General features: G+C 39.6%; 1 protein-coding gene across 2 annotated transcripts in view; it reads right to left on the reverse strand.

Annotated features, from left to right (window-relative positions):
• The window catches only part of chrm3a (cholinergic receptor, muscarinic 3a), an 85612-nt gene that overhangs the window by 41347 nt on the left and 18378 nt on the right, over positions 1-25887 (reverse strand). For both annotated transcript variants that reach the window (XM_061040015.1, XM_061040016.1), the window contains exon 2: positions 13183-13297. The gene's annotated coding sequence lies outside the window, so the exon portion shown is untranslated. The remainder of the gene's footprint in view (positions 1-13182; positions 13298-25887) is intronic.

Raw genomic sequence — 25887 nt, forward strand, 5'->3', positions numbered from 1 at the left:
ATGATCATTTTTTCTTAACCTGCTGCCATTTCTTAAGGTAACAATGGGGAGAATTATCATGAGATGTCACAGATTGGCTTCAGTCTTTCTGCTGAAATCCACACAGATAAGAAATAATCCAGCCTTCTATTTAAAATCTTAGAATACTTCTAAATGAGCTGGTAAAAATGATTTTTTTTTACCAGACCTCAACAGTACTTTGAACTGATCGTGAATATTCAGGCCTCAGCCAGCTTGAACTGACCTCCTTCTCACTAAGTGAAATGAAATGTTGAAAAGCAGACATGTTTGACTGGGCATAAAAATCCACTTTAACACAACGTTAGCTTTTGCAAATAATCCAGCCAGCGCTCGCCTGCAAAATGAAATGGTAAACGCCTCGTGATTAAAGGTGTTGTGAGGTTCATATTTTGGTGAATCTCTGCCGGTTTTCTCCCAAGAGAAAAATGTAAACTAAGTGCATTTAGCAGTAAAATAAATCTGTGATGGACACGAGAATCCCCAGAGAGGAATAACCCTCTGGGAGCTTTTTTTTCTGCCAAAGAGGAATGGACTGAATCAATGGAGTGTCATTAATTGCAGGCAAGGGTGGTATTCTTGGCTCCAATAATTCACAGAGGAAATGGTAGTGAGCATTAGTGCACCGCATAAATCACACTAGCAGTTAGCTTAGCTGATGGACAAGGGAGAGCCTGGCTCCAATGTGCCTGAGAAATGAACAAGAAATCATACTTTGGAACTAATGGACTAATTGGACTAATTGAAGTCACATTTTCTATATCTGATTTTTTTTGTAAAGAAACTGAAAATAACTCCTTCCACTTATGAATCCATCTGTTTTTCTTATAGATACAAAGAACAAGGAGCAAAAACAAAATCAGAAGGGTTGCATAGCCTGATGGGAGAATAGCACAAAATCTATTAAACCAGAATACTTAACACCGTAAATGAAGAGAAGAGGGTTGATTTAAGTTTCTATTACGAGATATAAAAATATCCTCTAAATATATGTTATTTTATATTGATCTGTCAGTCTTAACCATGGTAACTATAATGAAGTTACATTTTTTAAGTCTGTTGATCTAGGCTTGGCATTGTATTTTTGGACAGACAGACATTAAATCTGAACCTTTTTGATTATCCATGTATCATCAAAGTCATTCTCTAGCTTTAGCTTTTTGCTTCTGAGGATTTGCTGGGTTTTTTTTGTCTTGTGAGATAGTTCATTTGTCGAGATTCAGCTTGATTCATTTTGCTTGATAGGTGCTTGATAATTTTTAATTCAATTTTAATTGTTTTAGGACTACTATTGATAAATGTATAGTGATTAAAATTACCTTAAAAAATCAAATCTCCTTTGGGATATCCAAATAAATCCCAGACAAAAGAGGAAAATCATCACATTGATGCAACAAATCCATATCTACCATTGCATACAATAGTCCATATTACACTAACAGATAGTACTGAGATAGAGAAGATGCCACCGTAAAAATCAAAGTATAAATATATCTTAACTCCATTAACAATACATCAGATGGTAATTTAAATGTACATTTCTGAATCAGCACACTTTGTAAGTCGGCCTTCAAAAAATAATAATTTCAGTAGATGAAAATAAAGAAAAAGGTTGCCAAGCACAGCAGAGGATAAAATATGTTGCATTCTGCAGTTCCATTTTCAATAACTCAACTTTTATCTCTTCTGAATGCACACGGAAATGAAAAGGGATCCAATTACTTCTCATACTTTCTCCTTTTGATTTACTACAAATGAAAAGTGAAAATTGAACTCGAGTTATAAGTTGTTTATTTTTTTGCCACAGGCTACGATGCAAAGTAGGGAAACTCTCGCTCTGAGCACCCTTATCAATGTTTGGAGACAGAAGAGAATGATACTCTGCATGTGAGATCGCTCATACACCCACACACATTGCGGGTACCTCATAAAGTATGGCAGCTTAAGAGCCTATATAGCTGCTCAGGCATAACACTTTCCATGCATACAGTTTGGAGAGCTAATGAGTCGAATTACTTTCGAAATGGAGGGGCCTGGTGCTCTGGAGTGTAACAGTGTGCAGAGGTGACCTCAGGAGGCCCTGCACCTTTACTCAGCTCTCTTTCTCTCTGCTGATCGGCACGATTCAGCCGGGATGTTATCAGCAAGGTTAAACAGGGTCTATCCCTGAGTGGAGGATTACGGGTAACAGGCTGGGCGGGGAAAGCATTGGTCCAAAATGTCACTACAGTCATGCATTTGCAAGCTATTTAAATATTACAAAGGTCTGTCCATAAATGCACCACTCAGGTTGCAGTTGTATTATGCCTATGTCTCCATATAAAGGCATGTGGGAACAGTGGAAAACAAGTTTCACCAATTATATAAGTTTCTCCAAAGTTGCATTAGCATAATTACCCTGAAATTTTTAAAGATTATTTCCAATGATGAGCTGATTACGGAGACAAAAGAAAGATTGGGATAAAAGCCAGACTGGGGAGAAGATAATTGAGAGCATTAACGTTATGGGCTTAAGTTGATGGGAGGAGAGGTTTTTAATGCAATCATTGGCTTTCTGTAAAGTCGAATGCTCTGCAGGTCTGATTTAAACGAGCCACATTAGAGATTTAAAAGACGGCCCACGCAAGATGGATGGAATCTTAAACATGCAAGTTAATTGCTGTTTGCCATAAAGACAGATGATTCATCAACACAGATGGAGATAACATGACACAGTGGGCAGTAGACTAATATACCAAATTCCAAAATCAATCAGGGCAGGTCTGGAGTATGTAGCAAATTGTGTGTGAGAGCAAAGGAGGGGCTGTAGGACTTAATCACTTTCTTTGCTAAAGCTAAGTAATGATTAATGGCAAATTACTTAAAACATTAAACTTGAAAGGGGTACACGAGAAAATCTCTGTGGCTGATTATGTTAATCAGAGCACATTTCCTCTCTGGGCTGCTTCAAAGTCGCAGTCTTCACAGGTGGATGGATATTCCTTCTCGGTGCCAGACAAAGTAGAAGTAGCGCTGGAGGGTTAGCGAGAGGCCAGCTGTACTGGGTGCATAAGTGTGTGCGTTCACCCTGTATTTGTGTGTGTCCCTGTATTTTTTTTATTTATTATCATGGTCTGATCCGAGTGCCTCCAGATGCTGGTGCCATTTGCTCCCCTGCCAATCAAAGGCTACAGGAGAATGTCAGTCCCTCAGAGCCCTGCTTTACAGGCAGATTACCTGTATGTCAGTTTTACTGGATGCAAGCTGTGCTACACCCTGCAGCAGTGAGTCACACAAAGGGAATATTTTTCCCACAGAGCATTATTTGGCCGGTGTAAGCAACAGCAATTACATTTTCTGGCTTAAGTGACATGTGTTGGGCGATAAAATATTTAGGACGTGTACCAATGACTGAGGTGAGATAATATACTAAGAGTGTTATCCTATTCATTTATGATGTAACAATACCACGGTTATTTTCTTTAGCTAAACAAAGTCATTCAAATGTATTTGTTTCCATGCACATGGGGCATTTTGTCCTGCTGTTAATAATGTAATTACCTGACATCTGAATTTTGTCCAAAGATTTGGTTTTTCTTTGATTCCACTCTAAGTTATATCACATGGCTGACTTTGGCACTGACCATGTTCCCTACTGTAGAGAGGGAACCAGGAATGGGACTATATTTAATAGGTAAATCATAAGAAATGCTCATAGTTATTAGGGAGAAAACTGATTTATATTAGAATATTTATCAGGATTAGAATTTAAAACAGATTGTTCCAAATTTCTAAAGAAAAAAAAAGATGAAAACAATATAAAAAGGCCTTATCAATGATTCAAGGAAGGAAATCTCTTCTCCATATGTGCCTAAAATAAGATGACAAAGCATTACACATTCATCAACGTAGAGGTCAAACGAGCTTCTGCAGAGATAATGGCTTTTTCAAAGCTCTGGCATGCTATTAAATTACGTGTGGACAGGTTAGGCCCCTCTAACATGGCAGGTTAATAGAAAACACAGCAACAGAACATGGCAGCAGCTTCTGGAGACAGCGCTGTCCGTACACTTCTTCACACAAGTGATTCGCCTTATCTGACATCAAAAGGTGCAATGAGAAAACAAGGGAGGAAGAGAAACTGACATCATCTTTGACATTTACACTCTTGGAGTTGTTGTTGTCGTCTCAGAAAAAGGCCACTTGATTGCAGCACATCAGACATAGGTGGCCTCTCTTCATCCTGGTGATTACAAATTATTTCTTGTCTGCAGACCTGAACCCTGACACACGGCCTTTATCAACTCTCATCCATCTCGAGGAATAATTTTGTTGTTACGGCGTTATGTTCCAAAGCTGCTGCTCAAAACCTGTAAGAAATCAATGGAGAAATTCAGGGACTGACAGCAGAGCAACAAACAGCCTTTTTTTGTACGTCACGGAGAAATGCTTCCATCCCAATTGCATTGCTGATTCTGGCACAGATTAGCATAGCCTGTAAAGAATTGCTGACATCACTAAAACAGGCTATACTAATTAAAGCCAGAATCATCAATTCAGATCTTCCGACACCTTGACCCCTGTAAGACAGAAGGATGGGTTTGGCTCCAAGCGAGGCTAAAAGTTGGAAACCAATCAAATGTTAGCGTGAGGAGATGAATATGAATGGGAGATAAAACGGAAGCACATGAGAAATAGGGTGCTTCCTTCGTATGAAAAGAACATCATTTTAAATGCTGGACTTAAAGTGACAAAATACATTCCATTCAAACTTTTTTTTCCTCCTCCTGCTATGGGGATAAGGGAATAAAACCGTTTTTTGTTTTCCCTCTGTATGCGCTCAACACATGGTTCATTTTAGTTGAGAGCAGCACAGGTTCACAGCACAGATGTTCTATGAGTGGTCTTTATCACACAGGAGCCAAATCTGTGAATTATACCACACTTAACGCATCACACCAGGACCAGCTTCTCCATGACACCTCACCTATAACTAATGACCCAGTGAAAGAGAAATGAAGGGACTATGAGGAAGAAAAGGAGAAGCGTGTGGAGGATGCAGGTGTGAGAGTGAGAGGGAACAACAAAGGAGAGTAAGGAACAAACAGTAAGGCATTAAAAAAAAGAAAAGAGAGAACTGCATATTGAGATAAGGGAAACATACACTGCTTCAAGACTCGGCTCAGCAGAAGAACAATTGCCTACTGTAGACCTGCAGCTAAAAAAACAGCACATTTTCAGGAAGAATTATAGGAAAAATGGTCCATCACGGAATATTTTTCACTGGCTTTGACTCTCAGACCTGTGAATCAAAGACATCACATTCCCTGTGTTTGGTTTGGTTTGATCTTTGAGAATAAAACACCTGAGGGTATACCTCTTTGTCAGAATTGTCCAAAGGAAAAAAAAAAAAAAAAAAAAAGCGCTCAAAATTCTCTGCTTGATTGTTTATCTTCCATTTGGGGTTTAGAGGATGTGGAAGCTGTAAAAATCCATCATCGTGAAGACAGAGACCTTAGACACAGCATTCAGCAGATACAGCTTACCACCTCATCACCAAGCCGTTACGACGCATGCCTAGATTTCAATTATCAACTTTGAGAAGGAAAAATACCAGAGAGGTTGTGTAAACCGAATAACTAAACTGGTTTGACAGAAGGTCAAAAGAGAAAAAGGAAAAAAGTATGTTGCCCTTTCCTAGCGTTGTCTGTAATGTTTTTTTTTATTTATTTCTAACTTGAAACAACATCAAAGAAAGATGAAGGAAATACCGGCTCAAATTTGATTTTGCATTTTGTGGTCTTCTCATGAGGTCTTTTGCCAGCAAGCTGATGAAGAAGTGTGGATATAACCGAACTAAGAAATACATGACACCGAACCCAAGTTGTGAGACCTACTCCTCTTCATTTGTGTATCTGTGGGATACACAGTTGGATCGCAATTGTTATTGCAGATAAGACCTCATGTATACTCTACACTGCCTCAAGATAATATTGTGACATTTCTGTTTACAAGTCTAAAATGCTATACAGCCATGGCAGGCGTTCAGTGAGACCGCGATCCCTCAGGGAAATAATGAAGTCAAACGTGCGAGTGCCTAACACTGTGATTCCTTGAAAGCAGCTTGAGGGTGCGGCTCTAAAAGCAAATCTTACTTCATTTTGATTCAAGAGCTAGAGAAATTCCCAAACAGATACATGAGGAAACTCAACTAAAGACTAACAATCAGTATAAGCTACATGTTCCCTGTTTAAACTAATAGGCTGCTGCTTTGTGAGTGAGTACGAACCAAATAGGGCTAGCTTGTTCCATTCACTAACTTTTAGTGCTAGAACACATTTAGTGTGATGAAGTCATTCTGTGCAAATAAAATGTAATGAGTTGTCCTAACTTTACTATGTTCGTGCATTGAAATGGACTGTTTTATAGCATGTTCTCTGTGTTTACTGGGGTGCACAAACCTAAACAAAAGTTGTGTCTTTTGTCTTGGTTGTTCTTTAAAGACTGTGTGGGGTCCAGAGGGACTATAATGCTAAGAAAATGGGTTTGTTTACACTTAAATGAAGTTGTAACATTTTTAGATAATGTGTGTTCATTTTGTTTAGATCCTAACTGAGGTTTTTTTAATTTTGTCCAAGTTATGTTGCCAGTCAATAAATATTTAATGTTGTGTGAAAACAACCTGTGGAAAAACTTTTACTAGTTGTAGCTGAAGCCATTATAGACAGCAGAATACAATGTGTAGCACCTACCCATTACAATTCCTTGAGTGTCTTACAAGAGAGGATATATATTAAATATTTCAAAAGTGGACAGAGGTTATAGAGTGCTGTTTTTCCACCCATGCACTCCACGTCTGCAGGATAACATGCGTGCAGGTTGTCGGAGGAGCTGCGTGAATGGAAAGCGACCACATAAAAAATATATTTATGCCACAGAAGAAAAAGCTGGGGAGATACATCTGGACACTGTCTCCAGCAGGTATGGGACTGTGTGTTCTGGGAGCTGGAGTAGGAAGGATCACAAAACACGAGAATTTTTGTGGAGGGGGGGAAAGAGGGGAGTGTAAAAAGTTGTGGGGAAAAAAAAAAGTTGTGAAAGTTTGTTGCACGTATGTAGGTGTGCAACATGTTTGGATTCAGAAAAGTGAAGTGCATAACTTTCTGTCGAGGTTTAACATAGGCATAGTGTGAGGAAACGGACCAAATGACACAATAATAGTTTCACTTTATTTATCCGAATGTAAACGTAATCAAAACGTCATCTGCATACGGAACCTGAAAGCATATACAGTAAACCTAGGAAGCATCATCTGCAAAGGGTAACAAAGGAACTCTAACATCATAAGAGACGTGTTAATCTCAATTCTCTCTTTGTAAATAACACGATTTGAGGTATCGAAAGTGTCTGGTTTCCAGTTGCAGTTCCAGTTTTATGTCTGTATGCAAAAGCAAAAAGGCGGAATACATTGGCCATAACACCTGCAATCAGATGTAGCTAACAATTCGCTCTTGGACAATGCTTCTCCACTTCAACTCCAATTCTATTCTTTGAACTTGACTCTTACTGCTCAGGATTCAAGTCACACTATAAATAATGGCAACACACAGGACAGGAAGTATTTTCTGTAAGTAAGGTCTTTATCACTGACCACTTTCTACACCAGAAGCCATGAAAAGTTAGCATTCACTCTAGGGATGCAACTATTCTCAATATAATATTGAAGTATTGTTGTATAAGGAAGCATTCCCGTCTTTTAAATCAGTGGTGTGGGGACATTTCGCTTCAGCTTTGAGTATAACGACAAGGAAGAGAAAACGGTAAACAAAAAAATGACCATCTGCAAACGTTGTTTTAAACGTGTCGCCGTCTCAAATGGAAATTATTGCAGAGTTTGTCTAAGTTTACAGTGTTTTGTTGCATCCCTGCTTGACTCCCTTGCCAGCCGAGATTGTAGCCAAGTCAAAAGCAAACAAACTTAAACTGTAAATGACAGACATCATCTTCAGTCAGGTGTATATGGTTAAAAAAAGAGTTTAAGGGTTTTGGGGTCAGTTTATATACCATACCCGACAGAATGGTGCTGTCATAGACTTGGTGTGTTTTCAGGGCCAATGAATTGTATGGAATATAGGATAGAAAATTCAACATGCTTGAGAGGTTACAATGTGCGTTTCATTGAGTCATAGTTCTATTGTTTTGCATTGGAGAGTCTTTCAAAATGTTAGTATCAAGTGTTTATTTCAAGCGACTGAAAGGCACAAAAACTGCAGAGAGACCACAGAAGATTAGTGCTGGAAAAACTCAATCTCAGGATGGAAAGATTGCTGTGGAGCAAACATATTGGAGAAAGGATGCAGCAAATTGAGCCAAAGCCGCCTCTGGACAAGGCAATGTGTGGACGAGATGGTAAAGTGCAGGACAGGGACTTGGCTAAAGGGTTGTGCAATATGGCGGAAAACCAAATTAGACTCATTACGTGCAACATCATTTGTGCAATCATCCCCCCTTGAATCTCAGTGGATGGGTGAGAGAGGGTGAGAAAAGACTGTGGAGTGATGGAGAATAGGAACATGTTTCAAACCGAGGTAGTGCCTGAAATTCAGCAAAAACATTATAACCACTTGAGATGATTCCCAATTACAAAAACCATAAAATATGCTACAAATTTGCTACAACTGATGGAGTTTCTAGAGCAAACTTGGAAAGGAATTACATTTTTTTTCCGTCTTGACATGCAGCACCTCTTTGCTCTGACTCCAGAATAAAAGAAGTCATCAGTAACAATTGTCACAGCTGTGGGTCTGCAGTGCTGCAGCTGTGGTGCCTTTCCTTTAACAACCATGACTTCCTCGGTCTGTCCCTAGTGGCTTCACCTCATACCCATGGGGCCACGCCGTCTGAGCACCCCTCATGTTTGTGAAGTTCACCACTGTCCCCTTAAGCAACTAATACATACGTGCATAAATTCACAAACAGCTCTACAGGGCGGAGAACAGACTGGAAAAGCACATTTACTCTCTGCACAAGAGGTTTCCGGCTCAAATGTAACACATGGATGTAAAAAGTTTTTTGGTGAGAATTACACAATTTCCATGTGATAGAAATCACAAAGATTAAGTCATTTTTAAGTTGCATGAAAAAAAACCCTGTCTTGGTACCCTTCAAGTTAATTCACATCATTTGGATGCAAATTGGACAGACCTCAAATAACAGTCGTTCCCTACTTTGAGATTCTTCCAGTTACCCTTAGAACAACCTATAATATACAGCATCTAATTTACAATTACATGAAATAAAAGTCAGACGGCGCCAAGCAGGATGATCAAAAAATTCAAGAGGCATATTTTTGAGTAATAAAAAGTTCTAAGGAGGCCAATTTAAATCACACCATTTGCTCATTAAAACCAATTTTCTAACTTTGTGGCAAAATATTGAATTGAATATGAAGAGAGAAAGAGAGAGAGGTGAAAATGTGTCAACAAAATCTTAGCATTTCTAAGCTTTTGAAGTGCTGTAGTCTAATAAAGATAATCACAGAGGACAGTCCAAACCTTCCAGTCCCAGTAGCATATCCAGACACTGTACATTAATATAATACATTATGCATTAGAAACAATATGTAAGGTACTCTAAATATCTATCTGTTAAACTATTCTATTCATGGGTTTTGCACAATGAACAAGTTTTGTGTGGGTGTCAAAACTGTGTGGGAATAGAGACTCTTTGAAATAAAGTGTAGAATCAAACACATCTTGGTACTAATTTTAGCATGCACATAATTTAGTATTCCATGTCGTAAGCTTTCAAAAAGTTTATTTACAAGAAGAGAGGAAGTCTGGAATCCAAACATACTAAAAAATATATGACTCGCATCAGGATTAGGGTTAAAGAAAAGTGAATTGAATTCCTTGAAAACAAACATCCTTTGAAACTGCCTCCACACTTTCAGCTGTAATTGAAAAACTATTAATGAGCAGTGAGATACTCATCTGGCACAGCCAATGAGTTTTTAAGGAGATTGAAAACAAGCACTGTGGGTTTTTTTCTAACAACATTTGCTGCTGCTTCAGTTTCATTAAAACACAGCGTTGATTGTAAAGACCTCAGCAGAGTAGATCTGTGTGTTTTGAATCCATGTGTTAAAAGGACATGTCAGGTCAGAGATTTTGTAACTTAGTCGAGGATTAATTGCAAATTTGGGGCCTTGAGAACAGCAACTGAATACTAAATACATGTCTTATTATAAATGTTGAATTATTATAATACAAAACACCATTGCGTAGTGAAGTCCCTCTGGAATGATTTCCCTCACAATCTCACTCATCTTTTGTTCCTGAACACTTCATATTCATTTTCACAGACGTGTAGGAAATCCAGCAGGAAGAAGTGGACGGATTCAAATAGAGACTGAATGAGCAGTTTAGTTCATGTGCAATGATTGAACAGGCAGGATGCCAACAAGAAAGCAAGCAGCGACTGTATATAGGCAGGCACATAAGCAAACACACACACCCACACTGACTCTTGCACACACTCAAACACGCACGAACGCACGCTTGTTTTTGGTATCATTACTCATAGTTTGAATGTTGTTTGTTACTGCTGTAACATTTAAATAGCTCTCATATTTCCTCTTTGGTGTATGGTACTTCAGTGTGTTTCTATATTGGTAAAGAGTGTTTTGAAAATGTTATCTGTCTAATCTGTCTTGGGGTGGCCAATCAGATTTCATGGGTGGCCCAGGCATCCCCTGGTCCACTCCTTTGATACACCCTTGAATGTCTCGTCCGCATTTGTATATGTCATATCATTTTCCTTTTTTCCCCCTCCTCTATACTGTGTTGATGCATTTAGCTATAAAAGGTTAAAAAAAAAAAGGTAGCTAAGTCTTGCACTCCTTTTCATTCTTTCAGATGAAATGATTGGATAGGCTCATTACAGGCCATACAAATCCACAGATATTTTTTTTTGGCAGAGCATTGGATTTATCAATGGGATATGGGATGTAAAGACATTTTCAAAAAAATACAAAAAACATGCTCTAAAAAAGAAATCATATGCCATTGCTTTAATTCACAAATAAGACCGGTGAGTATGCCCTCCAGTTTCTAGAATATCATTATACTCTTGTTTCAGAGATAGTTCTATCGTGATCTCTCAAACTGAAGGTTTCAGACAGACAGAACAGCTTAAAGCACTTAAAATATGAAATGAAGAACAATCAGCCCCTAAACATCTTCAGTGTTCAATAAAATCTAACAATGTAACGACAGCTGAAAGATGTACGATTGAACAAACGTGGGAAACATTACTTTTGACAGGTAATCAAGTCCAAGGAAATGAGGTGACAGAAACGCTTTATCAGCACCTTCCTACACTCACACGCCCAAATGTGCAAGTCCATATCTCTTGTATAACCACGTCTGTGCCTGTTGGTACCTCGAAGCCAAATTAAATGCACGCTGAATGAATTCCATCCAATGCTCGAGTGCTTTTAACCATCCCCGCTGATGTACCAGCACTCACAGATACTCTGGGAGACTTTCAACCCACTGAACTCATTGTGGAGAGACGGCACTTACACTGTACATTAACACCATTTCTTACAAGACAAATGAGCCCTGCCTTTAGCCAGTTAATGAAAAAATATGTTGTTTTTTTGGTGTTCGCTTGATTTTAATGTTTATTTGTGTTCACTCACAAGGATTGCATTGATTACTGCCTGAGGTCTTCTACTCTTAAATGGATGCAAGTCTGTTATCCATCATCATTTCAGAGCATTTCCATAACGGGGGCCTCACGCCAACAGCTACTGCATTTACTGCAAGCTTTTCAGAGGAGTGGAGGGTAATATTTTAGCACCAATCGAGCTTCCCAGCAAGATGAACCATGTAGAACGCAGCTGTTTGTCTGCTATGCTCAGCTGGGAGGAATGTTTCTCTTTATTTCAAAGGCATTTGGTTCCATTCAGAAAACAAATACTAATGTGAATGCAAGAGCTTTTCATGTGTGACAGTAAACAAATAGTTTGCCAACATATTTAGGCCATATATTGATAATATAACCAAAGATCGACCAGATTTACTTTTACATTTCATTTTTTTGTCACTCTGCTTTCACCCCATTGAAATCAGCCCTTGAAATTGCAGTCAGGTTCTCATTTTTTTGCAATGAGAACGAAATCAAAGAAATACAAGACCTGTCTGCTGCTCGGTCACAAGTGGCAATTCAAATTCCCAATCCTCTCCACTTCTGAATCTCACTCCCATATCTATTTCAGTTGCTGAGGAGCTGCCTGTTCACCTCATGTGGTGCTAATACCTCTCCAATGACATATCTAGGGTGCTTATTTGAATTCAAACCACTTGTTTCAATCAAACCACACAAATGCTGTGTTCACGTCGCAGGGCTGAGATTATTCCATGCTCTCTATTACTCTGGGAGGCTCACATTAGTACAAGTAGTGGTTTTTTTAATTGGTGTCTTGGTATTATGATTGCTGTTGTTCTAATGATGTTTGTTTATTCTATTTCGCTGTGTGTGTGTGTGCATGTGTGTGCTAATAATTAGTTTCCACATGTAATAAGTTACAGATGGTTTGAACGCACCACTAAGGACTGCAGCCGTATATGGGCCGTTGCTTCTGCTAACAATAGACTTCCTGGAATGTGATTCCAAAGTAATACTCATTTTCATGTGGTTTCATCCTTCTCTTCGTCAGACTTACCAAATAATCAGTGCAGTTTAGTTTAAGACCACAATTTGAGTCTTTAAAATCAATCAATACCTTACCTTCATCACACACAGGCATGCATAAACAGGTGCTTTATGCAAAGACTTATTGATCCTATTTCTAGGGTGATAGAAGGCTTTTTCAGATCAAATACACTTATGAAAGTAGATCATTAAGGAGAGGCCCTGCCCTTAATTAAGAAACAAAGATTTTTTTTTCATTGAAATGATTGAAATGACTACTTAGGTCAAAGGAGAAATGGCAATGTATATGCATGGCTGAGCCAATCAGGATTCCAGAAATAAATTTAAAAAACACATCGAACTTTCCCCCCAAAGGCAGTGGGGATAAAAGCCGTAGAGAAACACATTAGATAACGTGTCCTGTTTTACAGCCGCATCACTCCCCTGCATGTGTGAATACAACAGATTCTCTGAAGCTTAACTCACCAAACGTTTTGGGGAGGTGAAGTGTCTGGAGGTCACCTTTCAGCGGCGTGCCTTTGGGTGTCCATGCTGTCTTCTGGGGGTGTACGATTATCCTCCTCTGCCCGGATCATGGCGTCTAGGAGGGAGACAGGGATCAAGAGGGCAGAGGGAGAAGGAGAGGACAGGAAAGAATTAGTTTAATATGTCCAAATTAGGAAGCTGAGCACCTATAGCACATTGACTTTTCAAGCAATCAAAAATGACAAGGTTAAACAGATGATGATAAAAATAACACTTTGTGACTTTATCAGGTCAGAATAACTTGGTTTTTCTCTCCTTAAAAATGTACATTTACTCTCTAAGAGGTCTTTGGTCATCAACTAATTCATCAACTAATTAGTATTTATTTTCATGAATGCCACTGCCAAAAAGCTCATATTGCTGATCTTGAGCAGCGTTAAAATCTTGCTTTACGCTTTATTTATTCAACATTTGTTAATCAAGGATCTACTCGAGTACTTTAGCCACCATTCCCCGCTGGATAATATCTGTCAAAGGGAAGAATGGCATGTCTTCATGTGTAGGGAAGTGTTCATGCCTTATATAGTCTGGGTCTAGTGGAGTTGCTTGCTGCACATATCTGGATGTAGCCAGGGGGCTAGCAGGGGAGGTAGTCCTTATGAGAGCTCATTAAAACAAGTCTTTAGAGAGAAAAATGATTGAACTAAAAAAAGGATGAGCTCTCTATTACAAATAATCAAAAGTAATGGAGTAGTTGCCATAGCTGGCTTGGTTTATTGAACTCAAAAAGGATGTCAGGGAAAAGGGACAGGAAAAGCAGGGGATCATACCGTTGAAATTTACAGAAACCAGTGTAAGAAACAAATGAGCCCACTACTCCCCTTTCATGTTACGCTTACAAATGATACCTCAAAGGTCAACAGAGGAAACATATCTCCTCTAATTAGAAGCTGTGTGACATTTCTAGGCAGGAATATTCTCTTTGCGTTGACATCTTCCTTTTTAGTAACACTGACATTTTCACTAACTGCACCAGCACTAAACTAAGACACAAACACATTTAAATTAAAGTCCACAACAGTTTCCTCTTCTAGTACTTCACAAAGGGCAAGCCAACAAGATGAAGTACCTCATCCTTATACAGATGACCTCACTCGACCTCTCTGCTCCACATTTTAGCTGAGTCTACAAGGTCGTTCTAAAGTGAGCCTTCAAGTGGTCTGAACGAGACAATTACCATTTTTCAAGTTTCCTCTCCAAATCCGTATCGAGACTTGAGCCGAGTCTCATTTGCATTTAATACCCGATGTATGAGGGGGGCTTTTCCTACAATAATGTGAAATGCTAATTATCCAGATAGTGTGTGAATGTGAAAGAACAATAGCTCATTACCAGCCTGAAACAGGGAAGTGTCATGCAGCACATGTGAAGGCCGTTCTTTTAAAGCAACAGATAAAAAAGGTCAAGTAATTATATAAGGTTTAGTCCTCAGTCTCAGCAATTCTTCTTAATGCTGAAGAAAAAGAATATAAAGTGCTGTTTTAAAAAATGAAACTTTTGATTATGAAAAGAAACCCATGTTTAAATGTTTAATCAGCAAGGCCTATCTCACATCGTGTATAAGATACTGGGGGCAAATGGACAGCGGCTGAAATGAAATCTGCAGTACTGTTATGTTGGGTGGAGACAAAAGACCTTGTTGTGCTTGTTATGAGGGAGACTTTTGAAATATGGTGGAAATTCTAAGTTGCAACACTGTCGTGGTTACAAATGCTTTTGCACCAGCTATTTCCAAATCCATCATAGAAGTTTGAACGTAAATAACCAAAGAAACAGATTGCAGGGGGATATTTGATTCTGAATATTTAAAAGGGATGTTAGGGAGGGACTTGTTGCAGAAATTCTACAATTCTACAATTCACTTAGCAGACGCTTTTATCCAAAGCGACGTACATCAGAGAGTAAGTACAACACAAGCAAGGATCTAGAAAAAAGGGAACAATGTCAGTAAGAGCAAACGATCAGCTTTGAGTCCGATTGGACACACAGGTGCTGACAGGAAGTGACCAGAGGCAAAGCACAACATTGACGGCAGTTCTTAAGTCTCTAATCAGTATAGAAACCATCTTATAAGTCGTCGTTATCAAACAAAAACCATCGTCATTACCATCATCATCATCAATAACATCGAGACCATCATCATTAAGTTAGTAGGTATTCATGAAAGAGCTGGGTCTTTAGTTTTTTCTTAAAGGTGCAGAGGGACTCTGCAGATCGAATGGAGTTTGGAAGTTCATTCCACCACCGGGGGGTGACAGAGGAGAAGAGTCTAGTCAGAGACTTAGGACCCCGTTGTGAAGGTTGGATCAGACGCCTTTCATTGGCGGGAGGGAGTGTAGACCTGGATGAGAGAGTTAAAGTAAGGAGGAGCCGTTTTATTTTCGCTGTTTTGTAAGCGAGCAGCAGAGTTTTAAATTTGATGCGAGCAGTAACTGGGAGCCAGTGTAAGGAGATGAACAGCGGAGTGACATGTGCTCTTTTAGGAAGGTTGAAGACCAGTCGTGCTGCTGCATTTTGTATCATTTGCAGAGGTTTGATAGTGCATGTAGGAAGACCTGCCAGGGGAGAGGTGCAATAATCGATGCGTGATATCACAAGAAATCGATTTGTGGTTACAGTAACATAGCACCGGATGTGAAAAAACTCATCTGCAACAACCCATATTTAGGGCTTTCACTCCTGAAAAACTCCTAATATTTCCAGGGGCAGGGCAGCATAATCTTTCACTCAGACTTCACCCGGACTTTCGCCCACCAGTCCCCTGGTATTTTTCCCTCAGCAAGGAGAATATCCGGAGCAGTCCTCCTGAAATGTTCTAGACATTTTCAGGAGTGAACATGTGAAAAACGGCTAATGAGAGACGCCATTACATGTCTCAAACCCTCCCTCTGGGTCTTACCTGTTGTCTGTTTGTTAAGAGACTTCTCTATAATTTTCTATATCCGTCCTCTTTAGTGAATATGATGTCGGGTTGATCAAGGGAAGGGAGTCTTTCTGGACTTTGGAGACAATTTACAACATTTTTAAAACAATGAACTCAACCTCTTAGTAAGCACTTCTGTTATAGCTAGTATTGGTAAACCTCTACAAGCGTTGTGTAACAGGAAGAAGCACTCAGTGACCGTATATCAAAGGAGGCCCATGAGAGTCTGCAGCCTCCACAGCTCAACAGAGGGGGATAGACCATTGCAGCACATAGCAATAGACACGCACAGAGACACCAGAGTGGCAACAAATACAACAAGATGTGTTATTGGATTTAGCTGATTAAACAAGGCAAACCTCATAACACTTCAGCACACAGTCTCTCTTCCTCCCTTATGTCACCAAGCTACGGTCCAAATAAATCTACCAGCAACATTCAGATTTATTGAAAAGAAATTACACTGATTTAACTTTTCACTGACTGTTTGACAAAGCCAAAACAACTCCACAGACCCTAACAACTGTGCTTGATTAATGCCTTGAAGGATTTACATGCATGAGTCAAATAGAGATAACAAAAAAATGGAGCTTAAACTTTATTGAATGCTTCGGCAAAGGAGGAGGTTTTTTTTTACTCCGTCTGTTTCTGATAGTAACTATAAAGCTACATTTATCATTGAGAAAAAAATACTTTCTCCTACTGTGGTAAACGCTACAAATGACTTAGCTGCCTCTAGGGTCACGCAAACAGCCTTAGTGCCTCACTGGGTTTGTTATAAATGGCTTTTTTTTTTTTGGATGAAGTGATAGTGTGGAGGAGTACATATTGTCTCCAGCTGTAAAGCGGTGTACTGGAATGTGTAGGAGCAAGGCAGTTTGTGTGTGAGTGAGGTGAAAAAGCGAGACACACACACACACACACACACACACACACACACACACACACACACACACACACACACACACACACACACACACACACACACACACACACAGGAGAGACAGAAAAGGGTAGAAAGTGTGTATTTCTTGGGGTTGAAACGCAGTTGAGATTGAGCCAAGGTCATCCTCTTACTTATGACATACATGGAGCCAGACTGAGCCGCTCACTTGGACGCTCTCCATCTGCTCCCACTGATAAGAGCGGCTACTTCATGTGCAGCCTGGCAGACACCACGGCTCTGCATTGTGTGATTACAACCCACATTAAGATTCTGCTGGATCACAATTAAGAAGACAGTTTCTCTCACTCGTTCTCGACATGCCTTTACAGAAAATCTTCAGGAGAGCTTTGACTGCTATTTAAAAGTCACATTTTACTACATCTACAAGGTGTTCATGTGTAGAATAATGGCTTTTTTTCCCCGTGCATATTCTTCAGTATTTGCCGGTGTATTTAAAAGCTATTCCAAAGCAGGGGAAGCGCACTTTCTGCTCAGAGAAGAATTATCTTGGACTTCCAGCGAAAGAGGTGGATACCAATATTCTGTTAATGGGTTTATGCATGTCAGCCGAGGAACTCTCTTACAGGATTTCAAAGAGGCTTGAAACAGCTTGACTGAAAAAAAGACTTCCTGGACTGCGGGGACTTCCAACAGTCCATGGATTCTCCCTCACTGTCCTGCGACTCTCGTGTAAAACAGTTGGAGGTTAATAGATGTAAGAGCACCTTTTCCACCAGTGGGACTGCCATGTTTCTCTCTGATCAACAGTCACCTCCCTGTGAGCTAAGGCTTGCTTTAACATTATGAGAGACGACTAAAATTCTGAGATTTTCTGGCACATAGGTGAGGATGTCCGTTTCTGTTTTGTTTAACCACATGAATTCAAGACTAGGAGAGCAAAGAAACATGTGGGCAACAATAAATTGGATATGAGTTAGACATTACTTTTTATAGGGATTAGATAGGCCAGTCATAAACAAAATGATTGATGGTGCCAACAGATTACACAGTGTTTCACAAAGTGGCAATAAAGTAATGAGGACTCATGTTTGCTGTCCTGGGAGGGTGGTTTGTTGTTTGCAAACATTTACACGCAAATCTGCAGTTAAAAGGAAGTGACAGCGCTCTGTATGCAGATTACAGTCAGCTGTCTGTGTGTGACTTTCAGCCTGCAAATTAAACAAACACCAGGCTCATATCAATAAGACACAGAAACCCCTGACAAGAGCCTGACCACAGGTGCACTGGTTTCCTCATTAAACTCTTAAGTTGTTCAAATCAGTATACTTTGTGAGCCATCTGCTAAAACATACACCCAGTGGTCGTGTGCATTGCCGCATCGGAAACATCAATCGCATGGATAAACTCCAGGAGAGCTTCTGTGACACAGAGAGGGTGATCACTACAACCGCAGCTTACGGCCTCAACATTCATTGCTTCCTTCAATGAGGCATAGCCCATGGAGGTGGACCACTTGGCAGGAAATGAGACCAAATTGATTGGGAAACAGATGGAAGAGCAGCAGCCACTGTGAGGCCCATGAGGCAGGAAAGAAAGGGAAGAGATGAGGGGTGAAAACGAGAAAGAGAATGACAGTGGTAAACTGAACTAAAGCACCCCCCCCCCCCCCCAAAAAAAAAGAAAGAACTTTGACTTTAAAAGACATGACAATAATTAAATATAACTTTAAAAACAAATGAATATCACAACAACATTGTCGAGGTATCCCACGGATAACAACACTATTTTCAAGCACAGATATATAGATCTGTTTGAAACTGATGTGTTTAAGATTGCAACAGTCAAAGTGATCTGTAACACTTATTTTCCTGTGTCTCTTCATGTAATATTTCCAAGAAACAAGGCACAAGAGAAAAAACAGAGTGGCCTTGAAAAATCAGCCAATGTGAAAGTGTTCTCGCCCTCTCATATTTTTTAAATAGTCATCTCTGTAAGGAGTCTGCACAGAGACAATATCTCCACACTCACGGCCAATTTTTAGACAAGTTTAGGATTCATTAAACTGTTAGTTTTTTTTCATTCTTATGATCACTGATTGCAGAAAAAGTCTTCGTGACCTCACAAAAAAACCTGCATGTGTGCTAGGCAGTGCCAAAGCTCTTCAATTCAATCCAAAGATCCAAATGTAAACGCAGAGTTCATCCTGCCATCATAAATCAGAGGAAGCTCCTGCACCCTCATAATGACAAATCTTTAATTTATACTAACTTTGAACAGCAGCTATTCCACAGTTATTAATGTTGTCAGGAGCTGTTCTTCACCATCATTCAGATAACTACTCGAATTAAGCACATATTGAGTCCAAAAAAAAAGAGTTTGCTTATACTGCAAGAACGAGCTGAACTAATGAATATCATTTGTTATCTAGATTTTTTTACTTTTGTAAGAATGATGACAACTCACTGTTATGTAAGATTAAAGGGGGATCTCCTGGAAAACGTGTATTATCACAGCCATTATAAAGTTTTCACAAGTCAGTATTAAGCTGAAAGTAAGGAATGGATTATTTATAATGAGCCGTATAAATCTACAGAGGGAGAGCAGGTCCTCTTCCATGAACGCTGAAAAAGAAAAAGCAACTCAGAAAGTTAGGCGAGGTTGTCATTTTTAAAAAAAAAATTTCAAACATTGTATAACAACTTTTGCTATCTTGTAATTCTTGTGAAATGGTGTTAGTTTTTAACTGTTAGTTGCCGTCCATGTAGCGTGATCATGATAAGACCTGAGCAACAATACAAAATCCAAACTTCATTGTGTACAGGATGTTCCCAGATTGCATCATTTAAACCTCATGAACACACAAAATGAAAGAACATCCTTCCAACAAGGGAAATGGCACAATCCAAAGCGCGTGAATGCAGCAGCAGGCGGCAACTTCACTTTGAGATACCACTACCTCCTATATTCCTATATTACAATGTTACACGTGGCATTTTGTCGCCTAGGGATGCTTTGAATTGTTAGTAGATTTTTAACTGCGTCCTAAATTGGTATGTGTAATGGACACATCAGAGGATGCAGATGTTGGCTTTCAAGTGTTACACAATTCATCTGATTGGCAGCTGCAGGGAGCTACAGGAAGAAAGCAATGCAACAACAAAAATGAGCCAGAAGAAGACCAAACAATTATTTGTATGTAAACAAATAAGGACATGAAATGTAAAAAAAAACAGTCTTTGCAAGAAACAAGGTCAACACCTCAACAATGCAAGTTTTGGTGAATGAAATTGAATGAACTTACAACATCCTCTGACCGCTGACCTTTGCTGCTGGACCAAGCAGACTTTTACTCAATTAGCCTGTTTGACTATCGGCACAAGTACTGAAACATCTTGAAATGTACTGAAAATCTGCTGTTCTGATGAAACACCTATTCTTGATTGCCACCCTGACTTAAGTCCCCTGACCAGATGACTCATGACCAGACAAATGGTTCACATCTTTTAAATTGGGGTAATCAAACAAATGCCCTGACACACACACACACGCTCTCAGATGAACCTGCTGACTTCACTCAATTGAAGAGTCTGAGGATTACAATCTATTTTATAGAGCCGGCTATGAGAGCTTCATATAAATCTCTATGAGCTTATGCAGCACACTCAGAAACACAACCACTTCACTTTCAAAGTAGTAAGAGTAAGAGATGAAGCTGTTATTAAATACTCTACGAAAAAGAATAATATTAAGAGAGCTACACAAAAAAAAGAAAGAGTAAACAGATTTAAAACTTTGGAGCAAAAATCTCAGGAGTGTGCCACTTAACTGTGAATAAGCTCTGTGTCTCAGTACTACAGATTACATCAGACCAGTGCTGAATTTAGATGTGTTGTCTACCTCGTGTCTGCCGTCATTATGAGCCCATTGATCTTGATGAAGTTGACGGCGTCAAATAATGACAGATCCAAGCCAAGCCCTGTCAAATTGCAGTCAAATGAGTCACATATAAAGTGCTTTAAATAAACAGGTTGTTCACAGAGAGCAAAGTGCATGAGTCATCAGCAGAGGGATGAGACTGGAATACGTTCAAGGGAAGTTATCTACCCAGAGTGTGAATTAAAAACCCCAAGCACGGTCTCCACATCATTAACCCGTCGCTGCTACACTGACCTTAGATGTTCACTGGATCTCGTCATGTTTCGGCGCAAGAGAGGGAGTAAAAGGGGGGGGAGGCAGGGGGTGGTGGCTGGTGGTGGTGGTGGTGGTGGTGGGGGAGCACCCTTTGATGTCATTATGCAAAAAAATGTTTTATCTCCTGTCGAGCATTTGAAAACGGGGCCTGCTGTCCAAAATCTCAATTAGAGCTATTCTGAATGTGAGGAGACACAATAAGAGGAGGCGTGAGGTGGGAAGGTGTGAGCGACGCAGGGGAAAAAAACATAAAGGCAACTATTAGGACAAATAGGACCACAAACTGAGCAAAACAAACAACAAAGAGCAGATTTTGAAGAAGACGCCAAATCTCGGCTTATGAGCGCCTCTGAATGTGAGATATCCAGCTGGTGTACAAATAAGCTTTTCATTTAAGTTCACGTTAACGGTTAGCATTGTGTTTAAAGGATAATTGAAGGCAGCTTCCTTGACAAATGATGTGTATCCAACCTGAACAGAGTGACAATTCCTCCCCCCCCCCTGTTAGGCCTGCTGCATCCAGGGTCTCATCAGCACAAATACCACAAAAAAGGCATAAAAGATTCCCAAAAGCTCAAAGCTTTTAGCGTGTTCATTCAGCCAAAACCGTGTGGGTTGTTTATGCCCATGTGAAGTACCTTAGAAACAAGGTATATGCACAAGTGGTACCCCTACCTCCTCCCCCTGCATTCCTTCATGTTTGTGAAAAGGCGCCCTTCAGCAGAGGTAAAAAAAAAAAGAGGAAAGAAGAGAGGCGAAGAAGAAGAGGCATGGCTTTTTACATTAGGCCTTTCATCTCTCTTCTGCCAACAGTCAGCAGAAAATGGGAGAACACCGAATCCCAAACACCACGATTCTTTCCAAACCCATTTAGCTCAAGAACAGATGAGACACAGGAGAATGAGAAAATTAAGGCTATATATTACAATGTCCCAAAAAGAGCAAAAAGACATGCAAAAGGGAATTTAACGACAACCAGCTCCAGAACTAACAAAATCATTTTCTTGGTTTTCAAACGATGACGGACGGAGCTATTTGTAATCTTCAACTTGCAAGACCACTAATAGTCAAGAAAAACTTCCTGTGGATCCAGGAGTCCAAAAGAAAGGAGCCAAAAAAATCCAGGCGAACAACCCTCACACTATCTAGCTCTCTTGGTTTCTTTTAATCAGACCAAACTATAGACTGTGTGTCCCCTCAAAGAAACAGATAAAAACGGTTCTTTACACATCAGCCAGATTTTTTAATATGTCGTGGACAAAAGTGAACGTGCATAATGCTGAGAAATGCTGTTTATGTTTTTAAGCCATCACATCAGAGAGAATCATACATTTACCAGTGCTGTGAAAGCTTGTTCTTCAGGGTTCATGGGAACAACATCTCTGGGCCGTTTGTTTGCCTTTTTCACAAGTTATTTGTCCAGTTTGACCTTTAGCGCCGCACAAACACAAAACCATAATCAAAGAGTCTGCACTGAGAGCGCAGAGAAGTATTTTCCAAAGAGAAAGTACAGTTTTGATGAAGCTAGGGATAATGGGAATCCCTGGCTAATTCATGGCACGATGACGTTTAAATCAAGATACAGCTATTCTGCAATAATTGATATACGAGACAAAATGGTGTATCACAATATCTGATTAACTGAACAATATGCTGCTTAAAAGGTAAAGTGCAGGATTGATGTATGCTTTGCTATCCGACATTATCCGACTGTCTTCTTCTTCTTATGTTCTCATGTTACCCTCCATCATGTCATTAACGCCACCGTGAGGAGTCATGAAGTAGTGACGCAGGAAAATCTGTTTTTAGCACTATACAGTATCTTCTTTTTAATTGAAATATCAATAATTGGCATCAGTGATTCCATAATTTCATCAAGAGTCTAGGAAACGATATATTTCCTTATTAATAATTTGTCCTACCCTGAGATAACGCAGGAAAACACAAAAAAAACGGGTTTAAAAAGTATGAAATGCTTTAATAGCTGTTGAGCAGGAGTGAGTTTGTTCCAGACTAAAATGATCGTATAGCTGTTTCAAACTAAACATACACACATATTCCCAAACAAGGAAAAATGCCTGAGAATTTGTGCATTTCATCTAATGGACTTACAGTGGTCAAAAGTGATTCATGTTCACAAAAACTGATCCCTCCATAAGGATAAAATGTAATGTTGTAAATGTGCTACTCTACATCCTCCATATCAATATGTATCCAAATTTAATATGAATATTAGAGATGTTTTAATTAAGAATTAACAGTAGCTGTCAAAAGTGATGAATTTGGGGGGGGGGGGGGGGGGGGGGGTGTGGTTAGTATGTGTGCCTCATGTACGGGGCCAGAGTTCTCTAAGCGACCAATTTGGATGCACTGTAGGCTTCATTTCATTTTGCCTTCTTTAAAAAAAATTGTTTTTTAAAAAAGCATGATAACCTTTTAATGAATTCATTTATTCTTGCCAACTCAAAGTATCTGAACAATTCTGCTTAACTGGGCCTTCATTTTAGTGTTCAATGTAAAGGAATAGGATTTGTTGAGGTTTTTAACTTGGGGTGATCGCTGCACTGCCACATCAGGAGTGAATATAAGCACTCAACATCGTTATAACATGTATACAATGTTTGGTATATTGTTTTGCACAGGAAGGCAGATTTCCTGGTCATAAATAGAAAGACAGGAGGAGGAAAAAACAAGCCCATGCTAAAAAATATGCTTAACTGTAAAATAAAGCATGGCTTTATTGTGATGATGGAAACTGAGAGAAAGCTTGTGGACACCACGACATACAGATGTACAGCTATAACCATGTGCTATCTCACAAGTAAAAATACAGCAAACAGGTTTTCTTCACTTTTCTCAAAAAAAAGCTGCAGAGAGCCAGAGTTGTGACAGCTGAAGGGTTATTACCAATTAGGCCAGCTGTGTCTCTACGCCTGTGTGGTTGAGGGTGGACAAGGCAAAAGGGAAGGTGCACAGCTGAGCCTCTGCAACAGGAGGGGACAATAGAGAGAGACAGAAGCAACAAGAGTCCACCGGTCCTGTTGGAAACAATTTCTCCTCAGGACAACAGAAACAAGAAGAATTAGAGACTGAGCCCTGCTGCTGGTGAAAATAAAAGGCAGGCCTGAGCCTCCTGACGGATGTTAAATGGAGCGGTGCCCTTCAGAAAAAAATGTGGCCACAACATTCGCAATATTGCTACAGTCAACAGATGACTTTCAATACACTTTTTTCATTTTGCAGCTGCCTCATTGTCCAGTTAAATTGCAAATAAATATGTGGGGCTCCCAATATATAATCCAGCAAGAAAATAATGATGTTGCGGTACATGCTAATATCTCTACAACAGCCACACTCGGATCAGCTTGGCATAGATAAGAGACTTTGGACTATAGCGATCCAGACTAATTAAAACAATCCACAAGTTGTTGTTGGAGGCTCCTCTGTTTCTCTACCCGAGCATTAATCAGCTGTCCTGATTTTCCAGGACAGCTCTGTTAGCCTTTAGTAATAACACCCATCATTTTCAAAATGTGGTATTTTGACCTCATGGTAAACCCTTGATTGTATCAAGGTAAATATGAAGGATCTGCATCGTGTTATATCAGTAGCAACGTTTATAGTTCAAGGAAGTTCTTCTCACTTAATAATTAAAAAAATGTTCTCCAAGATATTTTCACAAAATTATGACTCACATAATTACAAAATACATGCTTAACATATAGAATTAAAAGGACAATTCTTTATTTATATGTCATGTTCATGTAAATTACCCTCCCTCTGATCCATTTGTCAGGTCAATTGCTTACAGTACGGCTGTTCAACAGTGAGTCTGGGTCTGCTCGATGTTTCTGCCTGTTAAAAGGACATTTCTCGTCATTAATGTTGCCAAGTGTTTTCTCACGGGGCGTAATGTTGAGTCTCTCTAATGATGTAAAGAATATGGTAAAGACCTGATCTATACGTAAGTGACAGCGGTGAAAACTTACGATTATTATTATCATTATGTTATGATGTCATAAGTGGTTCTCAGACGCAGGAGGACTTCCTTTAGGTTGATCTACAGTTGCTTACTTACACTTGGCCTTTCGCAATGAACTGGCATGGTGCAGCTCGTCTCCATGGAACCATCTTGTTTGAAAAGACTTAACGTACCCTAAAAGACATCTGGTTTGAACAATAGACTCTCAAGGTTATATATAATGCAAATCCCCAACTTCTTTTTCACTGGGTTGCAGCAATAGGCGACCATACAATCGGACTGTCAAATGCAGAAGTACCCCGTGGGAGACTAGTGTCCCTCTTTGTAAACACTAACATATAGCCTATTTAGGGTTTGAGAGGGTATGCATTTTGAATTGAAAAAAAAAAGAAGCAGCACCCAGAGAAAAGCTTCATCAGCCACTGTTCTGTTCAGCAAAACAGAGGATAATCTGTTTGTTCACAGCCGGAAAATTCCTGAAGCTCACATGAAGGAGGTTGGGGAATATTGAGACAACAATGCGATTTTAGAAAACGCAAAACGCAATCAAAACAACATGCACCAGAGAACGCAGCATTACAGCCTTATTAGAAAACACCCATCTTCTCAACACCTAAACGGATGCATGGTTTGGTGTTTGGA

This window comes from Labrus mixtus, chromosome 6 (genome assembly GCF_963584025.1).
Source record: "Labrus mixtus chromosome 6, fLabMix1.1, whole genome shotgun sequence".
Taxonomy (NCBI): Eukaryota; Metazoa; Chordata; class Actinopteri; order Labriformes; family Labridae; genus Labrus; species Labrus mixtus.